General features: G+C 44.8%; 1 long non-coding RNA gene across 1 annotated transcript; it reads right to left on the bottom strand.

Annotated features, from left to right (window-relative positions):
- Positions 1-3,962: 3,962 nt before the first annotated feature.
- Positions 3,963-6,909, bottom strand: LOC127309149 (uncharacterized). Its single transcript, XR_007856963.2, has 2 exons — positions 6,709-6,909; positions 3,963-4,400 (listed from the first exon to the last, which is right to left on the bottom strand). It is a non-coding gene; the product is annotated as an uncharacterized lncRNA (long non-coding RNA).
- Between the last annotated feature and the right edge of the window lie 246 nt (positions 6,910-7,155).

Here is a 7,155-nt window from a genome sequence, read left to right on the forward strand (position 1 = left end):
CACTTCCCCGCTCCGGCAGGGTGCCGGAACAGAGACTTCTGTCCCCCGAATTGGAGTTTCGCGATGTGGCGGCGTCCCTGGAGTCTTTCTGGAGTTTCATCAATCGGTATCGAAGTTTTAGGTCACGACGGCTTAAATAGGCGAAGAATCGGAGTCGGAGGGGGCTTGGGCTGCCCAAACCATAGGGGGGCGCGCCCCCCCCTTGGGCCGCGCCGCCCTAGGGTGTGGGGCCCCCCTGGCACCCCTCTGGCCTTTCTCCGGTGCTCTGGAAGCTTCGCGTATTTCTAAGACTTTCGGTGTTGATTTCGTCCGATTCCGAAAATATTTCCTTACTAGGATTTCTGAAACCAAAAACAGCAGAAAACGACAGCGGCCTCTCGGCATCTCGTCAATAGGTTAGTTCCAGAAAACGCATAAAAATGATATAAAGTGTGAACAAAACATGTTGGTATTGTCATAAAACAAGCATGGAACATCGGAAATTATAGATACGTTGGAGACGTATCAGAGTGTCATCTAAATAAAACTAAAATAAATAGACACTCCTTCATGGTATGTGATTGTTGGAAGGCACCCGAGGATTCGGTTAGCCATGGCTTGTGAAAGCAAAGGTTGGAAGGAGTGTCACCCAAAAATAAAAATAAACAACACTAAAGTACATGTGTAAACAAAAGAGCAGAGGGATGATCTACCATGGTGGTAGAGATAACGTCCTTCATGGGAGCCGCTCTTTGAAAGTCTGTCTGGCAAGGGGGTTAGAGTGCCCACTACCATTCGTTGACAACAACAAACACCTCTCAAAACTTTACTTTTATGCTCTCTTTATGATTTCAAAACTTGAAAAGCTCTAGCACATGATTTTATCCCTGCTTCCCTCTGCGAAGGACCATTCTTTTACTTTTATGTTGAGTCAGTTCACCTACTTCTTTCCATCTTAGAAGCAAACACTTGTATTAAATGTGCATTGATTCCTACATACTTGCTTATTTGCATTCATCATATTACTTTGTGTTGACAATTATCCATGAGATAAACATGTTGAAGTTGAAAGCAACCGCTGAAACGTATATCTTCCTTTGTGTTGCTTCAAAGCTTTCTACTAAGAACCTATTGCTTTATGAGTTAACTCTTATGCAAGTCTTATTGATGCTTGTCTTGAAACTACTATTCATGAAAAGTCTTTGTTATATGGTTCATTTGTTTAACCATTATCTTCGAATCGCTGCATTCATCTCATATGCTTTACAATAGTATTGATCAAGATTATGATAGCATGTCACTTCAGAAATTATCTTTGTTATCGTTTACCTACTCGAGGGCGAGTAGGAACTAAGCTTGGGGATGCTTGATACATCTCAAACATATCTATAATTTCTTATGTTCCATGCTACTTTTATGATGATACTCACATGTTTTATACACACTTTATGTCATATTTATGCATTTTCCAGCACTAACCTATTAACGAGATGCCGAAGAGGCAGTTGCTGTTTTCTGCTGTTTTTGGTTTCAGAAATCCTACAAAGGAAATATTCTCAGAATTGGACGAAATCAACGCCCAGGGTCTTATTTTTCCACGAAGCTTCCAGAAGACCAAGGGGGATACGAAGTGGGGCGATGAGGCGCCGCCACACTAGGGCCGCACGGCCTAGGGGGGCCCGCGCCGCCCTAGCGTGTGGGGCCCCCGTCAGCACTCCGACTCTGCCCTTCCGCCTATAAAAAGCCTTCGTCGAGAAAACCCCAGTACCGAGAGCCACGATACGTAAAACCTTCCAGAGACACCGCCGCCGCCAATCCCATCTCGGGGGATGCAGGAGATCGCCTCCGGCACCCTGCCGGAGAGGGGAATCATCTCCCGGAGGACTCTTCATCGCCATGATCGCCTCCGGATTGATGTGTGAGTAGTTCACCCCTGGACTATGGGTCCATAGCAGTAGCTAGATGGTTGTCTTCTCCTCATGTGCCATCATGTTAGATCTTCTGAGCTGCCTATCATGATCAAGATCATCTATTTGTAACGCTACATGTTGTGTTTGTTGGGATCCGATGAATATGGAATACTATGTTATGTTGATTATTAATCTATCATATATGTGTTGTTTATGATCTTGCATGCTCTCCGTTGCTAGTAGAGGCTCTGGCCAAGTTGATACTTGTAACTCCAAGAGGGAGTATTTATGCTCGATAGTGGGTTCATGCCTCCATTTAATCTGGGACAAAGGATGAGAAAGTTCTAAGGTTGTGGATGTGCTGTTGCCACTAGGGATAAAACATCAATGCTTTGTCTAAGGATATTTGTGTTGATTACATTACGCACCATACTTAATGCAATTGTCTGTTGTTTGCAACTTAATACTGGAAGGGGTGCGGATGCTAACCCGAAGGTGGACTTTTTAGGCATCGATGCATGCTGGATAGCGGTCTATGTACTTTGTCGTAATGCCCAATTGAATTTCACACTACTCATCATAATATGTATGTGCATTGTCATGCCATCTTTATTTGTCAATTGCCCAACTGTAATTTGTTCACCCAACATGCTATATCTTATTGGAGAGACACCACTAGTGAACTGTGGACCCCGGTCCATTCTTTTACATCAAATACAATCTACTGCAATACTTGTTCTTACTGTTCTCTGCAAACATCATCATCCACACTATACATCTAATCCTTTGTTACAGCAAGCCGGTGAGATTGACAACCTCACTGTTACGTTGGGGCAAAGTACTTTGATTGTGTTATGCAGGTTCCACGTTGACGCCGGAATCCCTGGTGTTGCGCCGCACTACACTCCTCCGCCAACAACCTTCACGTGCTCCTTGACTCCTACTGGTTCGATAACCTTGGTTTCTTACTGAGGGAAAACTTGCTGCTGTACGCATCACACCTTCCTCTTGGGGTTCCCAACGGACGTGTGCTTTACGCGTATCAAACATCGTCTCGCTCTTTTCGGAGAATAAATTTGTGGTTGGGTGGTCATATAGGAGGATAGTGGCATCGATAGCTCACCAGAGTTTAAAATCTAGATTTGACACACTTTGATATTTTATTAAAAGATGAATTATTCTTCAATGGGAGGTTGGCCTGGCCGGCTGGGAGTGGATTCGAGATGCAAACAAAGATATGTCTGAAAAAATGAGTTGTTGGTAGTTAGGGACTTTTTGCCGTTGTTGTCGTGTCCCGCATTTGGAAGATGTTGTTGCTATGGCAAGAAGAGAGGTAGAATTTTTTTTCGAAACTCAGAATAGACGTAGATATTTATACACACGTATATATACTTATCTATATGAACGCACGCATGGACACCCTACTCCTATGAGCTCCTCCGAGATACCGAGCACAAAAAATTGATCCGATAGACCGTGAGATTAACGAAGTCACCACAGAGGTCTTGTTGTCGATGGAAACATCGCCTCCCATTACAATTGTGCATGGGCAGCCCAGCCCCGACCACCCGGCCCAAAAATCCAGGGCTGGGCTAGGTCAGGCTTGCACTTCGGGCCAGGTTCAGGTCTGATTTTTGCTCCTGAACGACGGGCTGGATGGGGTTTGGGCTTGCAGTTTTCGCACTTTATGTAAGATTTGGGACGCGCTTTTGCTTGTTCGGGCCAGGTTCAGACTTAATTTATAGGCCTGATTGTTGGGCCGGGCTAGGCTCGGGCTTGACATTTTAGGTTCGGGCTTGGCCTGAAGCCCGGCCTATCCCGAATTTTGCCCAGGTGTAATTGGGAGTATATAGCATAAACCCACCATATTAATTGCATGTCTACTTTGTCTTTGCGCGGGACACAAAAGCACCAAATTTAGATCGCTTGCGTGCAAAAGACCCCAAAATTCAGTTAAACATGCATTTAGATAGATTCTAATAGATGATCCTATTCATCAGGGCTAAATATGTCAGGTGAGCTGTTACCCATTTGTTAGCCCAATTGAAAAATCCCCAAAAAAAATCCAAGCGATCAAACAATGGATTGAGTTTCATTATCGGCGAGATAACGAAACCATGTTCATGCAGATTATAAGTACCAAAAAATAAAATAAAACGCCACCCTAATGCTAGCGTCTGACGAACAACAACCGAAATAAACTTGTAGCCTTATTATAGGGGGTAACAATGACGAGGCAACACATGTCAAAACGATCTCCCACCGAGATCAAGCCACAAAGCAAAAGGAGCACCAGGGGAAAGACAGTAGATATCACCATCAGACAAGCCGGATCCCTAGTGCTTTTCCTCACACAATGTTCTTCGTCATCGTCTGGCTTCTTGTCTTTGAGACGAAGTGCAGGATCTAGGCCAGAATTCCCAGTCTCCACATTTCCTCTAGTTGAATCCAACCGCATCAGATTATCTTCCCCAGCCCAGATATCTGCAACCTCTTTCTCCCCTTCGAGCCCTGCCCAATAGTTCATAAACACAACAACATAGCTGATTAGTTCGAAGGGAGAGTGAGTCAACTTATTCTCAAAACAGGCTTTATTTCTCAGTTTCCACATTGCCCAGCAGATTGCTGCCAAACCAGTAATCTGAATATTGCGGCCGGCAGGAACAACCTGAGAATTATATACAGACAGAGTTGGCGCCTTCCACACCAGAGACCACACCCACCGCCTCCGGCCAATCCACCTCATCACTGCGGCTCACCCCACCCACCAGCACCCCTACCCTCCGACGCAACCCACGTCAGCCGCAACATCGTTGCCTACCACATTGTTCACGGTACATGTACACACACATTATTCGACTAGTCGTAGGTTTTCGATATCAAGCCCCTCCCCGACATAGCTGAACTCGACAAGCTTGGGGTGTCATACGCCTTGCAGCTCCCCCACTTGGCCGCGAGTACGCACAACAAAGGCGCTCGATGGCAACGCCTGGCTCCGAGCAAGGAGCACGGCTAGGGGCTTTCATTGGCCACCAGCCCGATGGGAGTAGGGTTGTTGGCAGGTGGTTGCTTAGAGTAGCTGCAAGGTTGATGAAGAGGCGAAAGTTTGGCGAAAGTTTTAGGAAAAACTATCAATAATTATAAAATTATGTAAACAATATTTCATGATGTGCATAATGTTGTTAATTTTGTATTGTTCATATTAATATTTTTCCTAAAAATTTAATCAAACTTTACGTAGTTTAACTTTTAGAAAAGAACATAAACCATATTTAATGAACTATATGTAATATATTGATAGGAATGACATCTAATAAAGAGAGTGTGGATAGATTACCTTCTATGTTCTTGCTGACTAAAAGCTAGAATACCTATGTGGTCTTTTGTATACTATACTTCCCCGTTATAGTTTAACTGGCACACACTGCGTTAAAAAAAAACTTTGACAACTAATTTTTTCAATAAAATATGAACGATGTCTACAAAAGCTATACCATAAGATTTGTAAAAATATTTTCAATGATATAATTTTGTGACATATAGTTCATATTTTATTAATCAAAATAATGGTTAAAGTATTTTTCTAAAACTACGAGCGCCTCTTAAACTGATTTGGAGGGAGTAATTTTATCGCGAGAGTTCTTCATGGAAATCACTTAGATTTTATCGAAATTCACTGAATTTGAGTGATTTTGGGAGACGCCAAAATAAATACCGTTTGACCAAAATATTTCACTAATTTTGGTACTACGCATGGTTACAAATAAATTCCCAAAATTTTAAATATCTTGGCGAATTTCATGTGAACATTTTGGCCCTCTTGCCAAAAGGAAAACCGAAATCACTGTGATTTCGGTAGTGGTTGAAATATTTGTAAAACCGAAATATAAAATCATGGAGTAGATAAAACCTTAATACTGTGATGCAGCTTCGGAGTGCCGTTGTTTTCCCAGCTAGCCGTTCGTGGTAAAAGAAAAAATGGAGGAAGAGCAAGAAAAACAGGGATCCCAGACCATAGAATGGAAGCGAGAGGGAATCTGATAGGGAGGGAAAGAGACTGGCACGTTCGGTACGTCGACCAGAAGGATGGAAGCCAGATTCATGGTAGCAGAAGCGGTAACAGCGATCAAATCAGCTACCGCACACGAAGCGGGGATCACGACGCGCTCGTTCTCTCTAAAGCGACACTCACCACTACGTACGGCGGCTCCACGGATCCCTTCCTTCCTTCCTTCGCGCGGACTCCACAAACACAAACACACCAGTCACCACCGTTCCTCGCAACTGTACAAGAAAGCTTCGGGACCTAATTAACAGATACCGGTAATGTCGATCAGAGGCTGTCCGCGTTTCAAGCGACTGTATAGATAGAGGTTTCTAACAAGGGTGTAGAGAAAGCAGCAACGACGTCTCGGCCACCACTTCGTCAGTTCGGCCTGCGCGCCAGTGGAAACAGCCGTCTGGGACGACAGATGCCGACGATGTCGATCGATCAAAGGTCGGCTGCGTTCACGCGACGGAAGGAGTAAAGGAATTGAAAAGAATTCATTGAATACATCCTGAGAAAAAATCAATTTAGTTTAGAACATGTTAATGTGATTTTCATTTTTTAAACAACAACAAAACCACTGGTGCCAGGGAGAAAACAAAAAAATCTCGAGACATAAGTTCGGACTGAAGAAATAAGAAAGCGAGAGGAAAACGGATTGCCACTGAAAGAGAGTGGCACGTTCAGCACCTCGACCGGCCAGAATCGAAGCAAGCCAGATACAGAGTAGCAGCAGTTGTAAGAGGTGTCAATTCAGCCAGTGCATCGTACCGCGGACGAGCCGTGGATGACGACGCGCCACTACTACAGCATCGTCCTTCCGGCGGCTTCACAGATCCCTTCCTTCCTTCACGCGAACAACCGGAAATAAAGCTTCGATCGGGACCTAACCTAACCTAAGGACATGCGAGCAATACCGGTAATGTCGATCAGAGGCCGGCCGCATTTCGTGCGACTGGATAGATAGATGATTCTAACATGGCCGCACACTCACAAAGTAACGACGTCTCGACCACCATTTTGGCTGCTACGTTCGGCGCGCCAATGGAAGCAGCCATGATGCCGACGGTGTGTGTCGATCGATCAGAGGTCGGCCGCGTTTCACGCGACGGAGTTCTAATACCATGGGCTCGGTCGACCCACCGATCGCTGCCGGCTGCTGGCGTGTCTTACTCATGCTACCAACTTGATCATCCTTGGCCTGCCAACCTGTCCCTG

This window comes from Lolium perenne, chromosome 6 (assembly GCF_019359855.2).
Source record: "Lolium perenne isolate Kyuss_39 chromosome 6, Kyuss_2.0, whole genome shotgun sequence".
In the NCBI taxonomy this organism is placed as follows: Eukaryota; Viridiplantae; Streptophyta; class Magnoliopsida; order Poales; family Poaceae; genus Lolium; species Lolium perenne.